Consider the following 22892-nt stretch of genomic DNA (forward strand, 5'->3'; position numbering starts at 1 on the left):
CAAAATAGGCAGGCAGGACCGCACTAAGCGGCAGAACCTTCCGCACCGAATGCCGGAAGCGTGAATGAGCTTAGGGGGACCACGCCCCTTCTCACTGGAGGAGGCGGGGATCCACCCCAAACCCCTCCCTCAGTCTATCTGATTGGGTGGGAGGGTTCCTGCCTGAAAGAAGGTTGTGACTCTGAGTTGGGCGCTGACCCCGCCCCTGAAGTCAAAGGAAAGGCAGGCTTCCAACAATTCTTAGGGAATCTCAGCCAGAAAGGCAAAGCAAGGCGTATTTATATCAAGGTTTCTCTTGAAAGCGTCTTAGATAGAGAAGCACTGATTGACACTGGGGCTGATGTCAGCCGATCTACTCAGCGAGCTCAAACGAGTAGTGAAAGGAAAAGGCATCAGACTTAAGGTAGAACCGTGTAAGATAGATATTTCCAGCTATACCCAGGATCATGCCAGGATCACACACCGAGTGTGGGTGGCACTTAGGTTCGGGCCAATGAATGTGGTGCATCCTGTTTACATCTCTAGGTTTAAAACAGAGCCACTACTCATTGGCCAAGACCTGCTTGACAGGTTGGAGCCTCTGGTGGACTGCCAGCGTGGAAAATTGTGGGCTCAGGTCAAGAACCCTAAGCCTGTCGTACAGCAAAAAGGGGGGTTCAGTGGTTATGCTGTGACCACACAGTGCCCACTGAACACTATAGCTGAGTTGGAGGTTCCACCTGGTTCCTCTGGACGAGAAATAAATGTCTCTTCTTGCTTTCCAAAACTACAGGGAAGTCCTGCCCAGGCCAGCACTCCCACGGTCTCCCAACTACAGGAGCAGTGCTCCGAGCAGCTGCTAGACCTGCCAGGTAAAGCACACCCCTTTTTCATCCCTGAAGAAGAGTGGATCTCCCTGTCTGGTAATGAATGGGAGTCCTTTCTGTGCGCCCTGGTACCTCAGGGGGACCAGGACTACCACCCCATGGTGGTGGGAGGGGTCCAGGAGGCAGAAGTGCAGGTTGACGATGTAATTCTCAGCCTCAGCTCTGAGAAGTCCATAATCAGTGAAGGTCTGTTCAAGGACCTGTCGCAAAGCCGTCAGGTGACCCTGGTGACGCAGTCACAGGTTCTGTGGTGGGCACCCCCACCTCATAGGTCCATTTGGAGCAAAGGAAGTTGTGTAGCTTCCATCTCCATCGGAAAAAGGAAGTTTGCTCACTACTTCCAGGTAGCACCTCAGCTGGCCCATTCGGTCTGTATTGGTGCAGACCTGTTGGTTCGACTGGGCGCCCAGCTGGACACAGTAAACAGTGTGCTGTGGACACGGGTGAACCCAGATGCCCATTCTCTAAGCGGCGACCCCGAGAACATTCGGTCAGGTCAGACGATTCCTCAGGCCTGCCAGGTAATAAACGAATCGGACCTGATCGTTCCTGCATCAACAGCAGGGTTTCCGGTACGCCTTGTCCTGAAGAAGGGACAGAGAATGGATGCTGAGATGGTTTTCTTCCAACCATCAGCTCAATTTATCAGACTGAACCTAGCAGTCTGTGGTACCCCCAGACTGGAACGGAATGGCCGAGCCACCTGCCTGTTGGTGCAGAACATAGCAAAACAAGATGTCAAAATCCCTGCTCGCACTGACATGGGACTGGTAATTGACAATGGTTTCTATGATTTCGAACTGGCCATCCCAGTACTGGGGCAGCTCCCTGGTCCTTTGGCTACACCTACACCTGGCGGATGATCGCAATTATGCCAATAGAGGGATTCTGCAACCAGGAGGTGTGCAGAGTGGACCTTAGCGATAAGGATGAGATGGTTGTGTACACAGTACACGCAGGTGTTCCGACGGACCACTCAGCTAAGAGTGCGACCCGGGATACCGCCATGCCGTCAAAAGCGGGGTTCCTAGAGCAGGTACAGGAACAGGTTGGTAAGGCAGATGCCCTGGAAACGGAAAGCCAGCGTCAGCAGCTGCGTCAGATCTTCCAGGATTTCCAGGAAGTGTTTGCACGGGACGCCTATGACTGCGGGGTGACGGATTTGCACACAGTGCGCATTCCCACAGCCCCTGGCGCCCGCCCAACCTATGTCAGGCAGTATCGCATTCCCCTCACAGCATACGAGTCCATAAAGCAGACGTTGGATGCTCTACTAGAGCGTCAGATCATAAGGGAGTGTAACTCCACTTATAACTCCCCACTGTGGCCGGTGCTGAAACCCAATGGTAAGTGGCGTCTGACCATTGACTACCGGCAGCTGAATAAACAGGTTCCTTTGTCACGATGGCCAATGATCTACTTAGATCAGGAGTTAGCCAAGGTGACAACAGCGAAATATTTCACCACAGTGGATGTGGCCAATGGGTTCTGGACCCTTAAGGTAGAACCGACAGACCAGTACAAACTGGCCTTTTCCTTCGGAAACAGGCAGTTCACCTGGAATCGATGCCCCTTTGGGTATTCCAACCCCCCAGCGGAGTTCAACATATTTCTGCACAAAGCCATGAGTGATGCAGCCGCCAGGGGCAACCTGGTCTATGTGGACGATATTCTGATGCGGAGTCAGACCTGGGAAGAACACATGGCCGAGATCAGGCATGTGTTGACCCAGCTCTCCCGTGCAGGGGCCAAACTGTCTCTGGCCAAGGGACAGTGGTGTAGGACCCAAGTGGAGTACATGGGACTATTGGTTGGAGCCCAAGGCATACAGCCACAGTCCAGCAGAGTCCAAGCTATCCAGAATATGAAGTCGCCCACTAACCTGTCTGAACTGCGCAGCTTTCTGGGAGTATGTAATTATTCCCGGCAGTTCATTGAGGATTACGCTGAAATAGCAAGGCCCCTCCACAAGCTGCTGCAGAAAGACGTGCCCTTTGAGTGGGGACCTTCCCCAGAACAGGCTGTGATGGAGCTGAAGCGCAAACTCGGTAGTGCGCCGTGCTTGGCCTACCCTGACAAAAATAAGGTCTTCTACCTTGAAGCAGGGTTCTCAGAGCACTGCCTTGGGGCTGCTCTGAGTCAGGAATATGACCAAGAGCGAAGGGTGGTGGCGTATGCCAGTCGAGCCCTGACCCCAGTGGAGCAAAAGTTCTTGGACTGCGAGAAGGCCCTGTTGTCTACGGTCTGGTCGGTAGAACACTTCCGTAGTTATGTTGGGGGACAAAAGATCATCATCGAAACCTGCCACCAACCTGTGACATTCCTGCATAGCCAGAGACTGAAAGCAGGCAGGGTGTCAAATAGCAGGATTGTGGCATGGATGATGGCCCTACAAGGCTATGAGATAGAGGTACGTTATGCACAGAGCAAGAAAATGTACCTGGGACAGGGCCTGGCTTTGGGCCAAGTGTGTCACGGCTGTGACACTGACATGGAAGCTCCAGAAATGATTCCCGCTGCTGAGCTACCGAACAATCATCGGTACTACGATGAGAACGTGGGCCAGGGCTTACCCATGGCCTATGTTGACGGTTGCTCTTTTCGCCACGAACAGCAGGTGCTAGCAGGGGTAGGAGTAGTCTGGCAAGACAATACTCCCTGTGGGCCGACCCGCTATAAGCTAGGACCAAAGACTAGTCAGTATGCGGAAGTAGCTGGGGTGCTGATCACCCTCCAGCAGGCCCTGACAAATGGCCTTAAACAATTTGTCATCTGTAGTGACTCGACCTACGCCCGACATAGCTTCGTGTCCCATCTTCTGTATTGGAAGGGTAACGGCATGAAAAATGCCCGGGGCAAGGAAGTAAAGAACAAAGAGTTGTTCCTGGCCAGTGACAAGCTCACGACCGAGGCTGGAATGATGGTTTACTGGAGGAAGGTGAAGGGACACTCCCAGGTGAAGGGAGCCGACAAAGACGGGAATGATGAGGCCGACCGGCTGGCCAAATCTGGCGCCTTAGAGGGTGATCCCTGGCACTTCCAGCAGGAATGGCTACCCCCAGAAACCGTGGCTGAGGTCAAGGCGGTCACCCAAAGCAGGGCTAGACAGGATGTCGGAGCCGACCCTCAATCTGTAGTGCTTGGGTCACAGGGTTTTAACACCGATCTTGCGGAAATGCAGAAACAGGACCCAGCAATTGGGCAAATGTATCAGCATATCACTGACCCAGTGCGTCAACCTCTTTCAGAGCAGGTGCTGAGCCAGTCTCCGGAGCTGAAGGAGCTGGCAGAGGTGAAAGACAACCTAAAAATTATAAAGGGGTTGTTGGTTTGTGTACCAGTTGCACAAGGTGTCCCAAAGTGGGTAGTTCCCCGCTGTCATCGGGGGGTCATGATCCAACACGCTCATGACGAACCCTGTGGGGGTCACCGGGGAATCAAGGCCACGTACGACACTATCCAGCAGGTGGCATTCTGGCCTCACATGGGCCAAGACATCGCCGCGTATGTAAAGGGGTGTCTGACGTGTAGCCAGTTCCAACCATCACGGCCCTTGCACCGTGCACCACTCCAGAAAAAGGGCATGACATTCCCCTGGTCCAATCTACAAATGGATTGGGTGGGGCCGCTGGTGAGGTCATCCAGAGGGAACAAATATTTCCTCACTGTTACGTGTGCATTCACAAAATGGATTGAGTGCCTCCCAGCACCCAACGACACGGCAGAGACAACTGCAGTGCTGTTGGTGAACCATGTGTTCAGTCGATGGGGACTCCCCCTGACCGTGGACTCGGATCGGGGAACCCATTTCACAGCTACAGTAATGGCAACCCTGTGGAATATGCTTGGGGTCAAGGCCCAGTTGCATATCTCCTACCACCCTCAATCCTCGGGCCAGGCAGAAAGGGCAAACCGAACGGTGGTTAGTATGCTCAAAAAGTTTGTCTCCACCAACAGTAGGGACTGGGACATTAAGCTGCCCCTGGTTCTGATGGCCATCCGAGCCACGCCCCATTGCTCTACGGGGGTCCCACGATTTGAGATGATGACGGGTCGGAAGATGACTCTTCCCCTACACTGTCTCTATGGGGTGGAGGACCTGAGCACGACGGGGGCTGCTACGGCCCATCAGTATGTGTCAGACCTGCGAGCACATCTGCAGGCAACCTTTGCTTTTGCCCAGAACAATCTGGGAAGGAGTGCAGAGGGTAGGAAAGCATACTATGACCGAAAGGCAGTTAACCAGGAACTCCAAGTAGGAGACAAGGTCCTGTACTTCCAATTTGCCAAACCCACAGGGGTGGCCCGGAAGTTCTTACCCAGTTGGACAGGACCCCACGAGATTGTCGATAAGGTATCACCGGTAGCTTATCGAATTCGGATTGAAAAGGGAAGGCAATCTCTGGTCTACAAGTGGGTGCATCGCAACCACCTCCGGTTGTATCTCAAATGGCGCCAGAGGACACAGAATAGGGTTAAAAGTCTAAACCCGATCAAAGAGGGGGGTGCCCCTTTGTAGTTGCAGGTAGTTAGGTACTGTAGTGTAGGTCCTGCTAGGAAAATATATTCAAAAATATAGTGGAACTGTACCATGTGCCTCATCTGTGTTCCAGAATGGGAATCCTAAAACTGCCACGGCTGGTCCTGACAGTACTGTGGATCGCCTCGACACAGCCCCTTGAAGTTGTGGAACCCGGTCCTCCTACCGGCATAGTCCTGCAGGACGCTCCCGGATTGTTGTTAACAAATTGCAGAACATATACTCAGCGAGTGTATGTACGGCTGGACCCACATGATGTGTTTCGGAAGCAAATCAACATGAACAGTAGGGTGTCCTATCATGGTAGGCAGTGGGCTGGGGATACTGTATGGCATGCCCAGCTAGACACTATACACATGCTCCACCAGCTGAGGAAGGCAACAGTCACCCAGGAGGAGATGACAGGCCTCAGCCGCCCCAAAAGGTTCTTGGGGGGTCTGATTGCTGCGGCCTCCGCCGTGGGTTCGCTATTTTCAGCGGGTCTGTTTGCTGCTAACACTGTCACCCTGACCACCCTGAGAAGGCAGGTGTCTGGGTTACGTAAGGAAATGCCAGAAATTTATGACAAGCTGTATCAACAGCAGCAGCGGCTGGAAAGCCTAGGGAAAACCTTACAGGGCACAATTTTAGCAGTAAACCTTCATGCAGCACTGTTAAATAACACCCTCCACACCGTGGGCAGGATTGTCGACGTGTTACAGTAGGACTATGCTTATGTGCAACAGGTCAGAATGCTGATGCAGGATCTGCTTAGGGAGCTTAGTGCCACAGTAACTAGCCTAGCCATGGGACAGATTCCAACCTACTTGGTTCCACTGTCCTTAGTAGAAGAAGTACTGAAGACAACCACTTCCGAGATGGTGCAGCCATTGCAAGTACATCTTGCATACAGTCTAGGCAGTGCCATTCCCATACATGTCAACCCCGAAGCCAAGGAAATAGGTTTCCTGTTGAACCTTCCCATCGTGAGTAGCAAGGATATCTATAGACTCAAGTCTATATTGAACGTTGGCTTCTGGAGGGGGGACATGCATGTGAAGTTGACCACCCCACCGCTCGTAGCTTACCAGGAGGATGATCCGAATTTGTACCTTGTTCCAAACCTGGAACTGTGTATATCAACCAAGGATATCCACTGGGTATGCCCAAGCAAGCCATTCCTTAGGGACACAACTCAGAGGTTGTGTGGTATCAGAAAGGGGGCTGCCACTGAAAAGTGTAAAGCCACAGTGACGAGCAAACGTGAGGTTAACGAACCCCAGGTTGAGCAGGTGGGAAAGAAATGGCTGGTCAGCACACCACAGTTAACGGTTACAATAACCTATGACAGACATGATACAGCTACCGAAGTGCAGCTACCCAACCAAACAGTTTTTCTACAAGTTCCTGAAGGAGCTATAGTGCATCTCAACGATTTAGCACTGTATCACCTGGAGTCAGAACTGTATGAAACGGAACTCGAGATTGTGGACGCTTTCAGAGGACACAGTGTTGACTTGGATGAGAGAATCCAAGAGACAGTAAGTCTTGAGGGTGTACAGCTAGTCGAATTTGTTCTCAACGACACAAACTTAAAAACTACACTGGTAGGTCCCAAGCACAGTCGTTGTGGATCCTCTGGGGCGCTAGGAACAGTAAACGTGGTCATCTTGACACTGCTGCTGGGTAGCTGGATCATGGCTGGGGTAATGTGTTGGATGCTGTTCTCTTGTATCAAAGCCTTGCGGGGTAGTTTGAATGAGACAAAGGGAGCAATGGTTTATCACCGAAATCAGGTAACCACGCCCAAGCGTCTGCCTGCTGCAGAGCTATCTGATACTGATAGTGAACTGCCGGAAGTTTAAGGTCTAGGGCTAATGATGACGCCCGATGCCTCATTTCTATGTACCTTATAACTGAGAGCAGGTATACGCAATGTTCTTTCCAACACTATTTCCTGTACAAATTCTCGAGAGGTAATGTGAATATTGGGTGGTAGAATCCACCGGGGTACAACAGACATCACTTAACTCTGTTTTTGTTTTGAAGGCAACAACGCCTCAGGACCTCGTGACCTTCAAAAAGGGGGGATATGTAGCGGCAATGCTTGTTAATAAGACAGAATTAAGCGTTGGTATGCTCCTAAAAGAGGCCCCATCTCACCCTCCATCTCTGTGGTGCAGCCACAGAGAAAGAATTCATGCAAGCTGATTTAAGAGTGTTTTCTTGTGATAAGAAACAAGCTCCCAGACGGGGACGCAATTAGCTGAGCCTGGCTATCATGATCAATGGTCATCTATTGGCGCCTATCAGTCTAGGGAGTGCCGAATGGACATCTGGACTGCATTCCTAAGTGTCAAGAGTAAGTGACTTATATCACACCTTGACCAACCAATCAGGGACTGGCAGGGCGTGGTAATACCACGTGGGTCTCCAATGCCCGCCAAACTCTCAACCAATCAGCACACATCTGGGTCTTGATCAAAAAGGGAGCGCAAGCTCAGTTTTGGGCTCTCCTTGGCCATTTTCGCGCATCCTCAGAGACAATCACGTGACAACTGCTGTTGTCTGCGAAAGGACTTGGACTTTGTTCAAAGCGCGAGGCCGAGGATCCCGTACGTACTCAGAATTCTACCAACGTGAATGCTCCGCTTGATCAACGGCAGCCTACAGTTGGACCCTCATCGACAACCTGAATAGCTTATTCAGAAGCAGCGCTGGACCGGGAACGAACCAGCTTCTTCACAGGCAAAAGAGTGACTTGTGAGGACTCGGGGTCACACTCTGTGCATAGAGACTTTCTACTAGCCAGCCGGACTGCTGGTAGATCCCCTCGGAGCAACGACTGCCCTGCGTGCCGCAGTTAGATCCCCCCGCCCGTCCTACTCCGAGCTGCACCTCGACTGGTTGGCCGGTAGCCAGAGGACGCCGTCACAACGCCCATTGGACAACCGCTGCAACAGAGGCTGCAACAGAGCCTGTCAGCTGGTTTGGTGTTCGTGCCGGGAAATTCCAAATCCAAACACAGTGGATAAGTAAACCCCATGTTCTACATTGCGTCTCGAGAATTCAATTGTACCTCAAGTTGTTATCAATTTAATTCATGAGTAATGTATTTACTTCCGAGTTTAGAGTAACAGTGGGTAATAACACTGATTAGCGATTTGGTAACCGAACGATATATATTGACATATATTCTCTGTTGTGTATCTCTTTGTGTTTGCATCTCTTCGAGATTATATACCTTGTATATTGATAACCCTCACCGTAAGGTCTGCCGCTCGTATCCAGGCAGACTAGTATATGTTTGTTGCACAGTTATATTAATAAATGTATCCCGTGTATTGAACCCGTGTGTGTGCGTTGTTAGTTGTTCTGACGATTGATTTTCTAAAAGCCCCAACGAACAACCTCATGATTACTGCTACAATTAATAATTGTCTCAGTAAACCCATCAAAACCACTACACCATAGATGTAAAGGTTTATCTTTTAGAAACATTTTAGAACTTTATTCTACGAATGCAATCCAGAATGACCCCATGATGGAAATGTTTCTGAAAAACCGACGCCGTGTGAGACGGAGACCCCGATACCCTTTTAAGCCATTTGAAAATACGAATGTTCAATTACGCGGGTGTTTACGACAATTTAAAACATGTCATAAATGTTAATCGACCGTCTAAAATAAAAATGAAATCAAACCATTTCGATGTCTGTGTGGTTATTATTTAGAAAGAACACAAAACATGAATTAAAATCAATACAATATTTTTATTATACATTCGCTGTTATAGCGCTCAAGCTTTTTTTAATGTTATGTTTAATGTTACATCCAAGCCATTTTCTTACAAAAATTTTTAACTATATTGCTCACGCTTTTTAATATACATTTCAAGTCATTTATCACAAACACACATACCCAGAGAAAAAATGTTACAAAGACAACCATGTGGGTCTAGGTATTAATGATCGTCTCCTTTCAGCGGTTATCTAAGAGACCGGGTCGACCATCGACAACTCTACTGGTTGTTTTAAAGTTTTGACCGACGCTGCACACCCCAGCGGGGCAGCCTTGAGTTTTTCAAGTAGCTCTCGGTTACCAGCGTTGGCTAGCAAGGTGCCCGGCACGTTGGTTTCTGCCATAGCCTCCATGAACACATCCCAACCTTTTGGCTTCTTACCGATCGCAACTGCTTGCTGCTGCGTGACAGCCCTGACAAGACCAATCATGTGAGAGCCCTCAACGGGTGCCCCTTTGTACACAAATTCCCCTTTTTCATTCCAGGCTATTAATGGTTCATTGCGGGCCATGGTCTTTAACAATATCTTGGCATTTCTCCGGAACCGCTGAGACACACTGTCCAAAATATACCCAAAGTCAGTGTCGCTCGATGTCGGCGGTTGTGCTAACGTGAGTGATAGCTCGGCGGGTGCATTTTCCGGTAGTACAACAGTTAAAGTCCCCTTTTCGGAAGTCTCCTGGCGTACTAATGTCAAATACCGTTGTAACACCTAACTGTACAATTTCACTTTTTCATATTCGGCCAGATGCGAGTTCTGAAGAATGTCTCGCATTTCATCATCCAACCGACGGGTTGTTATTTTTTCGAACCCAGACCGCTCTCGGAGTCGATCGAGCTGTTTCTGAGGTACCAGGTACATTTTTTCAGCGTGCTCCAATATTGACGTTGTAGAAGCCCCGTAATCAATGGTACTGCAATACTCAACAGGGTCCCGATAAAACCGCCGGACTGGTTCACCAAGAGTCTCTTTCTTTTAAGAGAAAGACCCTTTCGACTCAAAGTCTTTATAAGCTTACGCTTTCTCTTCAGGGTCCCAAACTGCTTAGCAGATAACGGTATGTTCCCTTTCAAGGTATTCAAGGCAATTTCAGCTATGGCCTGTATAAGATCATTTGTAGCCCTGCAGAGAATAGCTTTCCGCTGCTTGGGGGCGGCTTTCACCAGAAAATTTAAGAGAGTCAGGTTTCTCCGAACGCGTGAAGACATGACGACGCCCCGAACTTGTTTTTTCGACTGAGTCTGTGGTTGCGAGATCACCGACTTTTAGATTTTTTAAATACATAAGCCATGGGTACATCTGGGGGGAAAAGACCTGTTCACAAACGATAGTCATCTGGGGTGTCGGCATTTAAATCCACCAACAAGTAACCGAAAGGTTTTTTAGTAGCGTCATCGAACGCTTCCAAAAAAAAAATGGCTTAACCGGGGTACATCTGCCGGGACAGGGTTGTAATCTGTAGTTTATCTCTAGGGTTTTTGAACAGCACCATGTACTTTGTATTTAACGCGATGGTTCTACTTTTCCGGCCTTGACAAAACACATTTTGGACGATATACATGATGCTGAGGTTTCAGTGGTGTACGTATTTGGTAAAAGCTTTTTCTATCTCATTATTTTCACACGCAGACTCCATCAAATCATCCACTATAATCAAATTTACTCTATCCGGTGGCAGTAGCTGGTTGTCGGAAAACTACGTTGGTAGCCCTTCTATAAACTGAATGTATGGTAATTTCACAAGCAACTCGTCGTATAGAGGTTGCCAGCAGCTGTAACACCAGACTATGTTTTCGGGTTTACGAGTCATAACGGTATCGCCGCTCTCCAAGAGCTGTTTTATAAAATAACTTTTACCGCAATTCGAGGGTCCGGACAAAATGCATGAAAAAGGGTGTTTTAACCTGACATCCATCGTGTCAATATCCGTAGGGCAACGATGTCAAATTTTCTTGCAGCACCCGCTTGTCGTACACCACCTTCTGGGTTTTCTTTAAGGTCCGGGTCTCACTGTGCCAATCCTTTTTAACACGCACGATCATCGGCTGTTGAATAGAAATGTGTTTAAATTCCCGGCACTCTGCATAAGGGTTAACGCCATAGTCAAAAACCAAGTCCCGCAGACTCTCAAAGTTAACTTTTTCACAATTGTTCACATTGAGCGTAATGCCTTTCACCTTTAAACAGGATTTCCCTCCAGACAGTTTGTACCCGTACGACTTGGGTCCTGTTGATACAAACTCGGTGATGTGTTGTCCAGCAGCGATTTCTCTGGTCAGCTCACCCAAGTAGTCACCCAGTTCCGGATTCCACTCACCCTCCCGGCTCACAAAGATAACGGAATCTGTGTCGTGGTACAGACAGCGGCCTTGCAAAGCATTTAGCAGATTGTATAACTCCAAGCGGGCATAGGCGATTGTAAAGCTAGCGATGAAAATGTTAGTGTTTGAATGGCCTGTATAGTGGTGTTTAGTGTTTCCACGTAACACAGGCTGTGTTTGCATTGATAAACTCGCAGGCTGACACCTCATGATATGGCGTAAATAAGTACCTGAACAATTCATCGGGGTTTCTCACAATGGTGGTCTGTGGTAAATTGTCTCTTTGTCCATACTTCCCCCAAAAACTGTTCAAGGCAATTTTTGAAAGCTGTCTTTTGGCCGGATTCTTTTTAATGTTGCCGGGGTCTAGCCGGACACCTCTTTTTTTCATAATATTCGCTGATATATCTTTGTTGTTTCGCGACATCTGTACACCCCTCTGGAAACCCCGAAGCTTCCTGTTTCCCTTTCAGATGCAGTTTGATGTAGTCGGTAAAAAGATCGTGTGAGGCCTTTTCGAAATGCCAAATTTCGTAAATTTTACACACTCAATACCCCAGATCTAAGGCCATCTGTAATTCAGGGGTGCACCAGACACCAGTCAAGGCGCGATCTTCATCACCGTGCTCACAGGAGGTGGTCTGTTTTGTTTCAGCACACGTACGACACAGTGTGAAAAACAGTTTTTTGTCAATTTTGGTTAGAAGAACTGGAAAGTATAAACGTCTGGGTGGGTAAACTTTCACCTTCGCTAAACCGAAATACCGTTTTAAATCTCCAAAGTTATTATAAATTATTCGGGGGTGCCCCAGTGGGTATTTTTTAGTTTTGTTCACAAACGGATACAGACTGGTGAAATCATAGCTGTGTAATGCAAACAAATAGCATTTGTTCTCCCCCGAAAAAGTGACTCACGCGGTTGCAGAGGCTCTGGTAACTGCGCAGCTGTTAGAAATTTACCCAAGTCTCCATTTTCAACAAGCATGTCTCTGAACTCGTGCTCCCACAAAACACGCACGTTAAAACCTCTCATTTTGAGAAAATTAATTTTAACCATCGTCTTTCTGTACAACCAGCCAAAAGTAGTGTTTGTCAGCGGATTAAAATCGTTTTCACAATAACAAACGCTACAACCATGAAAAAAGCAACCGTTGAACTCAAAGGCTGTCGGCACTCCGTCAATTACAGCATAACCATCCAGAAAATATGGGCCAACCTTGAACTCACTGGCCGTGGTTAACGCGTGTTGGATTTTAACGGGCTCTGTGTGTTCGATGTACATAAGCCACTTTAACTAACCCCCCCCCACACACACACCACACGTCTCCAAAACATCACAAATTATCTCTAATACGTGATTTTAAAACTTTAAGACCAATCCGTTAAAGTATGAAAAACAACACCCCATCATTTGTTGCCTATTAATACCTTAAAGACTTTTACGCTTGCGATGTGTGGAAATTTATCTCAAACTTTCGAAAAAGCTGTCGGGAATGTGTTATTAAAAATAAACTGTGTCTTATTACATTATTTTAAAAACTTTAAGACCAAACCCGCGTGTTTAAAATTTCTTTTCTGGGCAAACACATCATTTGTGTTTGCGTTGTGTGTTAATACTTTTAAAGTTTAAAATGTATAAACTGATATGTGAATACTTTTCGCTCTCGATAAAACAAGGGGGGGGGGTCATCACAACATTGGTTGTGATGCGTTTTAAAGCATCACAACCAATTGAAAAATGTCTTGTGTTATGTAGGCGTGGTTACACCATTGGCGCATATTCTTAAACGCTCCGGACTGACAGGGTCGCAGCTCGTCCTTGGAGCTGTCAGACACCTCCCCTTGTTAGGAGCTGCGGAGATGGCTTCTTTGTGTGGAGAAACAATGGGGTCTGCTACTCTACAAAGTGAAGAGGTAGGCGGCTAAAATATTTTTTTTCTGATCGTGGAATTGTTGTATCGGTGCTTAGCGTATGTCATTTTAATACTTGGTCTTCTTTTTAGCAAAACCCGACCCCACCCTCTGCACCCTGTGACAGCGGCGGGGGTGTGAGCTCAGCTGGGGTACCAGATGTTGAAGAACTGCCGGGTGCTAGTGATGATACCACGCTACAAATGGTAAATATTAACGAAAAACCTTAGCTCAAAAGTTTTTTAAGCCTTTCTTTTCTTTTTCCTTTAATAGAATAAAGAGGATGTGGACGGGTCAATCTTCAGCCTACCGGCACAACTGAATGTTTCGTGTCTATGCTTGTGTGTTCGGCCAAATGTTAATAAAGCTGATGCCCAACCAGGTTTAGCTAACGATGTCCCTAATGAGCCCGCTGTTATGCCCCAGATTGTGAAAGCAGTAGTTTATTGCATCTTATTGCAGATCTGATGTTTTCAGATCAGAAATGGAAGCCTGGGGTGTAGGGGAAGCCTATAGTGTGTATTCCAAAATACAGTGTGTTTTGCACAGAACCTGTGGTAACACCATCCCGCTGATTACGCAGGCAAATGTTTTTGCTCTGCTAGATCAGATCGCCCAGTGTGGTTCGCATGGCTTTAGACATGGGGAGCGGAAGGGGGTTATGAATGCTTTTTCAGATGCCTCAATGTTTCTCAGCAATGTTGGGGTGGTGGTTACGTGTACCGAACTAATTTTCCGCACCAACATTTAATTGTTGAATGCAAACAGGAGCCGGTAACGCATGTGTGCTGCGTTGTTTCAGTGTTTGAAACACCTACTGTTGAAATAAAGCGGTTCACATTTCACATGGTGTTTGTCCTGCGAGTTCTTTCCGTGAGACTTTACGCAGTCAGTGTGTGTGTGCTTACAACCCTGCCGCGGCTCCGGACCGACTGGCCGGGGGGGAAGGCGGGAGTTCCGACCCTTAACAACACACCATTGGCTCCTGAGGGGGCGGGACATGCACAAATAACAACACGCCATTGGCTGGCAAGGGGGCGGGACAGCCAACCACCACTGACTCCCATTGGCTGGAAAAGGGGGCGTGGTACCTGTCAAACGTTTGACGAAAGGTGTCGCTTTATACTCCTCAGAACACATGTAAGACTTACACACAGCTTTTAATATGCTGTAGTGAATTTGCAGGTATCCTGGGGAGGGAAGAGAACTGATATTAAGGAAATACATATTTAAAGGGGATGTAAGTATTAAATGTGTTTTGTCACATCTGGGTGTTAACTGAATAACTGTTTAGCATTATTTATTGTGTTTTGACTCTATACTTGTGTTTCTCAGGAGACAGCAGAAATATTGATGTTTACATTTATATTCACATTCCCGGTGATATTGACTTAGGTACTCCACTATTTACTTGTAGTTTGACTGGTGTCAAAAGTTGAAAATCTCTGCAAACATCAAGATGGCTAAGGATGTGGCAAGAAACTTTCCAAAGAAACCCCATCACATTTAGAGAAGATAATGTTTAGATCGGATTAATTCGAAGTGTGTCTCTGGGTGCGTTTGATCTACCAACGTTGTGTTTAACTGAAGGACACCCTGACTGAGTGTGCCATAGAAACTGACATTTTTTGTATTTTTTCTACATTCACAGATTTTTGGCTAAAGTAAAAAAAAAATCGTTGTCATTTTCTTGCCAGCTGGCAGTAATTCTTTTGCACTGATAAGAAAGATGAGCATTTTATCTTTCGCAATGTGTGGATTTCTTGAAAAACAAGTTGTGCAAAAAGCGAAATGAAAACTTCATTTAAACATAATGCAGAAGCATATTGTCTGTAACAATAAATGGTGGGCAAAGACAGGAAGTAAGGCACTGCTGGGATTTGAACCCAGAATCTCCTGTTTACTAGACAGGCATTTTAACCAACTAAGCCACAGCGCCAGCAAAGCACTGCCCTTTTTCAGCCAGTTGGACACACTGCTCTGTTATATCTTCGTTCGGTGTGCGGTGAGCCTGCTCACTGAGCAAGTTGAGAAAGGATGTGAAATGGCTTTTATCTGCCAATTTCATTACCAAGGAGCTCAATATGCTTTTGATTATCTACAGGGTGTCTAGTGCAACACAGGCGATGGACTGCTGGGATTTGGAGCCAGGATTTCCCGTTAACTAGACAGGTGCTTTAACCAACTAAGCCACGGCGCCGGCAGAATTCTCTTCTTTTACTGCTGGTTGGACACACCGCTCTGAGACACCTGTGTTCAGTAAGCGCTGAGTCGGCTGGCTGAGCATGTTGCCTCCTTTACATTCAATAGGGGCCCCGACACTAAGAGAAACGTACAGAAATGGCTTTTATCGGGCACTTTTCACGTCCAATGCGCTTGACATCTCCCACGGGCGACAGAGTTCATTTACGACACTTTTCCTTTCTTTCTTTCTTCTTTCTGTACTCTTTGATGAAAAAAAAAAACGAGTAATCACGTAAGGGAAAATGTCTTTTTTCATGGAGAAAACGTGCACCAGGAAATGTTGTGTTTAGAAGAAGTGAGTTAACATGAAAAGTGACCTAATTTACCGGAGCAAATGCTCACCTAGCAAGGTCTGCTTTACTACAAGAGAGAAGTAGAGTGAAAGACGTGATCATTTCACGCCGTTGTGGAACAAAACGCTATTTTCTTTTAATTATAAATCAATTAGAAATTCAGAGCGACACATAAAGGCTTTGTCTGCTTAAAAGTGATGATTTTTAAAAACTGATAAAAATTTGGAAAACACGTTTCTCACATAGAAATTTAAGATGGGGTGGGGTATTATTAGTAGTGGCGCTGAACTCACCATGGTGCAATTCATTTACGTGACGGACTAGTGGTTTAATGGATAACGCGTCTGATTTCGGTTTATTAGATTGTCGATTCGACTTCTACCGGGGTTGTGTGATTTAAATCAGGCTCCTCAGAAATAGATGTCCGTTATGTAAATAGACCGCACCTGAAAGCAAACGTTGGGTCTGGTTTCCTTTCTTTCCTGCATGGAATAGCAAATCGTTACAAAAAACACCAGCTAATGTCCAATAGCGTTAGTCATTTAAGCAAACATGAATATACTGTAGGACTTGGTACATGGGAGTGGATTTCAACCACAATTAAAAAAGGACGAATTATAATTACAGGCTTCAGACACTTTTTCATACAAAAGTGACCAAACACTCCCTAACTTTCAGGTTTGCTTGAACCTGTAACAAGAAAAGCAGTCTGAAACTTCCATTCTCTGATGTCACTGTCTCTAAAGCCAGACGTGATGTTTCACGGATGTGCAGTGTGCCTTTTCTCTTGTCATGTTCATTTGCTGAATAAGCTCCTGACTGGGTGTTCTGCACTGTGCTGTTATTTCGTTCAATTCATAATTTCCGTGTTCGGCACCAGCAGCACTTGCAAACTCATCAGCTGACCTCGACATGATTTGAACATGCAACTTTCTGATCTGTAGTCAGACGCGCTACTGTTGCGCCACGAGGTCGCTCGCCTCACGCGCTTTTAATTCCACCAAAGAGAACAATCAGCGTCCCTGAAAAATATTTTTTTTCATTCTCTCCTGTGTGGAGCGCCGCTCTTCCAACGAGGGTCTCTTCTTCCCCGACCACAGATTATTCTTTCCGCCCGGCTCTCTCACAGAGAGCAGACACACCGTCTCCACTGATGTGTTTACTACATCTATAGATCTGACCCCCTACAGCCTCGATATTCCTGGACAGGATATTTACCACCAGCCTCGTGAACTTCTCATCTTGACCTCTCCCAGGAGGAGCACAATTAACACAGAATCCTCTCTCCATTTAGCAAATAACACAAAACACTGTTTACCTGTCAAGACAGAAAACTGGGCTGCTCCAGGTGAGGCTTGAACTCACAACCGCGGCATGACTCCATTAATCATGTCATTTTACAAAGCCTGAACCTGGAAAGAGATTGGAAGCCCTGAAGTTATGGTGTTTTTTTAATACTTGCCTACTCTTTCAATTTTTCCGTCAAGTCTTTTATTTGGGAGTACTTTCAATTGATGCTAATCCTTGTCCCGATGCACGTTCTGGGCCATGGTGCATCTTGAATAATGTTCTTATAGGCATCAGTTTGGAAAAGTGCGCTCTTCAGAAGCTACCAAAACCGCTAATGGTTACATAACACTTAATGCAAAAGCAACGTTCGGGTTTGAAAAAAAATATTACTTGCTATGAATACAAACACTGTTACAGGAGGCGTATTAGGGATATTTTAGCTTAGATCATCAATTCATCTTACATTTCTTCTCCATCTATATCAACAGCGTAATCGCTACTGAGCGTTAAAGGCAGGTCCTGCCAATACAATCTTCTTTAGAAAGCATTTTTAAAACTATTTCCACTACCATACGTAAAGTAAAAGATAGCGATTGCACGCAACGAATAAAATCTCTTTTCCAGGGACGTTGTAGTTAGATGCAAATTACAATCGAAAATGTATCAGCTTTAACATTTTCTTTTGGATTCACAGGACAGTCAGCATGAGTCATCAAAGAGCCTGTAGTGGCAAGAAGTTTAAAAGCGCACAAGTGATCTGTCTTTGGTCAAAGGAATTGCTGGAGCAGTAGGACGCAGAGCAATATCTAGCAGCTGTAGACGATGTTTGGGGAAGAGATAATGCTGTTTTCAGCACAGGGAGTGAGAATGAGCTCAGTCCGGCTCCCAGCAGAATCCATTCTGTTTTGGTTACTGTCAGACTGTGCGTCTGAGGCTCTTTGGATAGCAACGTGAAAAAAAAAGAACAAAAAACATTTGCTCACATCTTGTGATTTCCACGAGAGGAAGAGAAGATATCACTTTAAAAAAATCAGAACTGAAGATTTGGATCCGGGACCTCATACTTGTCAAATGATTAAAATAATAATTATGAAAATATCAGGTTGTGTTTCTGCAACATATTGTGCACAGTATGCCATTTTTTTCTAAAAATACTAGTAGATTGTACTTAATAAAAATGTACAATTCACCGCTGGTATAAACAGATTTGTGCTGTGTTTGCCTTTGTTAGCATTTGTTTAAAAAATAAGTTCACAATACGATAAAAAACACAGAAAGCACAAACGTAATAATATAATGATACAAAATCAATACCAAATCATAAAGCCAATTAAGTACCTATCCTTTGAAAACAGTGACATTTGTATCTACTTTTGAATTACAAATCAGACAGCGTAGTCCCTTAATTCAAAGATCAGATCTTGGCCAAAACAAGACAACCAGATGTTAGCTAAATTCGGAACAAGAGCCTCTGCTTCATCGTTTATTGAGCTTTTGATCAACGTCTGAGTGAAAAAGATTCGCTATTTTAACTATTTGATTAAAGTTCACAAAAGCACCTTCCTTCGAGCTGGAGTCGAAACAGCGACTTAAGGATTCCTAACTGTTTCTAATACAGTCAGCCGCGCTACCAACTGAGCTATCGAAGGGATTTAAAGTGCTCCTCTCTGGCACATATTGCCCAATGTAGTGAAATATTCTGAGTACTTAAATTCCAGTTCGACATCAAGTTTCCAACTCGTTTCCTTAGTCTTGTTTACCTTGAACTTAAGCCACAAACCAGGATTCTACTGTATAATCTTCCGGGGATGTTACAAAATGTTTGATGGGGCATCAATCATTATAGGCGGAAATTCACTCCTTTTTTTTTCTCGAGGCATCATATTAAATGATCCATTTCATTTGGATCAAGAAGAGGCTCACCATGAGAAATAGAACAAACTGTTTGATTCTGTCTTTATTGGGAGCTGTATCACAGCTAATGCATGTAAAGCCTTCAGTATGCGATAGTGAGAGCTCAGTTATGCCAGGGAGTGGGAGTGAAGAGAACTGAAATGAAATTTAGTAAATTCATATTTAAATAGAGTGTAAATCATCAAAGTATTCTGTCACTTAAAGCTTATTACAACACTACCAGGAGTGGGGATTGAACCCACCTGGACATTTGTCCATTGGATCTTAAGTCCAACACCTTAACCACTCGGCCATCCTGGTCTACAGCAAGATGCTCTTCAGTTGTTTAACATTTAAATATGATTCAACAATTAAAAAAAATTAAACCACGAAACCTCTTAGAGTTGCGAGAATACTTCCTTTGTGTATAAAATACATTGTGAATGCTTTCTCAGCCTTTACTTTTTCGTTTTTATGACATTTTTTTGACCGAGCACGAATATTCTTTTGTCCATATCTTCCCAATGGAAGCACAGAACGCCGTCAAACCAAATGCATTTTAAAGACCAAGACTTGTGGATATTTCCACAGCCTCTACATCAAACTATCAGTGGGCTAATTATCTTTTTTTAAACCTCCGGTTTTTCATCGATGCGTAATTACGCACTTACTGGAACCCGGAGGACCGCTGTGTACAGACGTTCACAACGCGAGAAATACTGTTCAATACGGCTTCGTGCGAATAACCTGTATATGACCATAGGAAGCAGAACAGCGCAGTCTCCAATTACCCAGACTGTAAGCACAGAAATAAAGCTTTGTTTGATTTCTGAAACCCTTCCTTTACGCCCTGTTTTCATTCAGGTAAGGGTCAACTATACTGACAATACTACTGACAGCAGGAAGATTAAAATATTCTTTACTCAGCAGCTTATTAAAAACAGCTCCCATGATGTTCAAACTGATTTTTTACACAGAACACTGACACAGCTTTGCGTTCTGAATCTCTTTTTCTCTTGCTTTTATTTAATATGGCACAATGCACTGGGATAGGGGTATTCTGTTCACAAACCAATAGCATTTAAATCACAGCACCCACAATGCTGCAAGTAAGTGTTTTGCACACTAAGCAGGTCTTCTGACTTTTCCCAGCTTTGTTTTGGGTTGTGGAACCTTTATTTTTTATGATTTTCTGAAGATAACACTACAGGTATACACTGGGATAGGTGGGTCTTTTTCATGGCTCAATAGTAATTCAAATACAGCCACACTGCTGAAACCATATGTTTTACACACCAGACAGGGCCCCTAACCTCATACAACCTTGCTGTGGCTGTGGCCTCTTTCTTTATTTTTTTATGATTTTCTGAAAGTAACACTACAGGTAATACACTGGGACAGGTGGGTCTTCTTCATGGCTCAATAGTGTAGTGGTTTGATGGATTTACTGAGACAATTATTAATTGTAACAGTAATCACGAGGTTGTTCGTTGTAGCTTTTAGAAAATCAATCGTCAGAACAACTAACAACGCACACACACGGGTTCAATACACGAGATACATTTATTCATATAAATTGTGCACCAAACATATACTAGTCTGCCTGGATACGAGCGGCAGACCTTACTGTGAGGGTTATCCAATATACAAGGTATATAATCTCGAAGAGATGCAAACACAAAGAGATACACAACAGAGAATATATGTCAATATATATCGTTCGGTTACCAAATCGCTAACCAGTGTTATTACCCACTGTTACTCTAAACTCGGAAGTAAATACATTACTCATGAATTAAATTGATAACAACCTGTGTTGAGGTACAATTGAATTCTCGAGACGCAATGTAGAACATGGGGTTTACTTATCCACTTTGGCACGAACACCAAACCAGCTGACAGGCTCTGTTGCAGCCTCTGTTGCAGCGGTTGTCCAATGGGCGTTGTGTCGGCGTCCTCTGGCTACTGGCCAACCAGTCAAGGTGCAGCTCGGAGTAGGACGGGCGGAGGAATCTGACTGCGGCGCGCAGGGCAGTCGTTGCTCCGAGGGGATCTACCAGGAGTCCGGCTGGCTAGTAGAAAGTCTCTATGCACAGAGTGTGACCGCGAGTCCTCACAAGTCACTCTTTTGCCCGGGAAGAAGCTGGTTCGTTCCCGGTCCAGCGCTGCTTCTGAATAAGCTATTCAGGTTGTCGACGAGGGTCCAACTGTAGGCTGCCGTTGATCAAGCGGAGCATTCACGTTGGTAGAATTTTGAGTACGTACGGGATCCTCGACCTCGCGCTTTGAACAAAGTCCAAGTCCTTTTGCAGACAACAGCAGTTGTCACGTGATTGTCTCTGAGGATGCGCGAAAATGGCCAAGGAGAGCCCCGATCTGAGCTTGCGCTCCCTTTTTGACCAAGACCCAGATGTGTGCTGATTGGTTGAGAGTTTGGCGGGCATTGGAGACCCACATGGTATTACCACGCCCTGCCAGTCCCTGATTGGTTGGTCAAGATGAGATATAATTCACTTACTCTTGACACTTAGGAATGCAGTCCAGATGTCCATTCGGCACTCCCTAGACTGATAGGCGCCAATGGATGACCATTGATCATGATAGCCAGGCTTAGCTAAGTGCATCCCTGTCTGGGAGCTTGTTCCTTATCAAAAGAAAACATCTTAAATCAGCCTGCATAAATACTTTCTCTGTGGCTGCACCACAGAGATGGAGGGTGAGATGGGGCCTCCTTTAGGACAGCATACCAACGCTTAATTCTGTCTTATTAACAAGCATTGCCGCTACAATAGCAATTCAAATACAACAGCTGCTGAAACCATATGTTTTACACACCAGACAGGCCCCCTAACCTCATACAACCTTGCTGTGGCTGTGACCCCTTTCTTTATTTTTTTATGATTTTCTGAAGGTAACACTACAGGTAATACATTGGGATAGGTGGGTCTTCTTCATGGCTCAATAGCAATTCAAATACAACAGCCACACTGCTGAAACCATATGTTTTACACACCAGACAGGCCCCCTAACCTTATACAATCTTGCTGTGGCTGCGGCCCCTTTATTTATTTTGTAATGATTTTTTCAATATGACACCATTAGACAGCCAGTACATGGGGATAGGGGGGTGGTATTCACGAGTCAATAGCTCTTCAAGCACAACAGCCACAGTGCTGCAAACAGGTGTTTTACACACCAGACAGGCCCCCTAACCTTATTCAACCTTGCTGTGGCAGCGGCCCCTTTATTCATTTTTTTATGATGTTTTCAATATGGCACCATTAGACAGGTGGTACATGGTGATAGGAGGGTGCTATTCACGAGTCAATTGCTCTTCAAGCACAACAGCCACAGTGCTGCAACCAGGTGTTTTACACACCAGACAGGCCCCCTAACCTTATTCAACCTTGCTGTGGCAGCGGCCCCTTTATTCATTTTTTTATGATGTTTTCAATATGGCACCATTAGACAGGTGGTACATGGTGATAGGAGGGTGCTATTCACGAGTCAATTGCTCTTCAAGCACAACAGCCACAGTGCTGCAACCAGGTGTTTTACACATCAGACAGCTCCCCTAACCTTATACAACCTTGCTTTGAGTTGTGGAACATTTCTTTATTTTTTAATGATTTTTTTACTGTAATCAAGTGTTGTGCTCATTAATAATAATAATAATAATAATAATAATTGCTTACACTTATATAGCGCTTTTCTGGACACTCCACTCAAAGCGCTTTACAGGTAATGGGGAC

The 22892-nt window shown here is 45.6% G+C and overlaps 3 non-coding genes across 3 annotated transcripts; all 3 read right to left on the minus strand.

Annotated features, from left to right (window-relative positions):
* Window positions 1-15285: 15285 nt before the first annotated feature.
* Window positions 15286-15359, minus strand: trnat-agu (transfer RNA threonine (anticodon AGU)). Its single transcript has one exon. It is a non-coding gene; the product is annotated as a tRNA-Thr (tRNA).
* A 1500-nt stretch (window positions 15360-16859) lies between these two features.
* trnac-aca (transfer RNA cysteine (anticodon ACA)) lies at window positions 16860-16931 on the minus strand. Its single transcript has one exon. It is a non-coding gene; the product is annotated as a tRNA-Cys (tRNA).
* A 2447-nt stretch (window positions 16932-19378) lies between these two features.
* Window positions 19379-19461, minus strand: trnal-uaa (transfer RNA leucine (anticodon UAA)). The gene has a single exon. It is a non-coding gene; the product is annotated as a tRNA-Leu (tRNA).
* Between the last annotated feature and the right edge of the window lie 3431 nt (window positions 19462-22892).

The sequence above is a fragment of the Lepisosteus oculatus genome, chromosome 14 (assembly GCF_040954835.1).
Source record: "Lepisosteus oculatus isolate fLepOcu1 chromosome 14, fLepOcu1.hap2, whole genome shotgun sequence".
NCBI classification, from domain to species: Eukaryota; Metazoa; Chordata; class Actinopteri; order Semionotiformes; family Lepisosteidae; genus Lepisosteus; species Lepisosteus oculatus.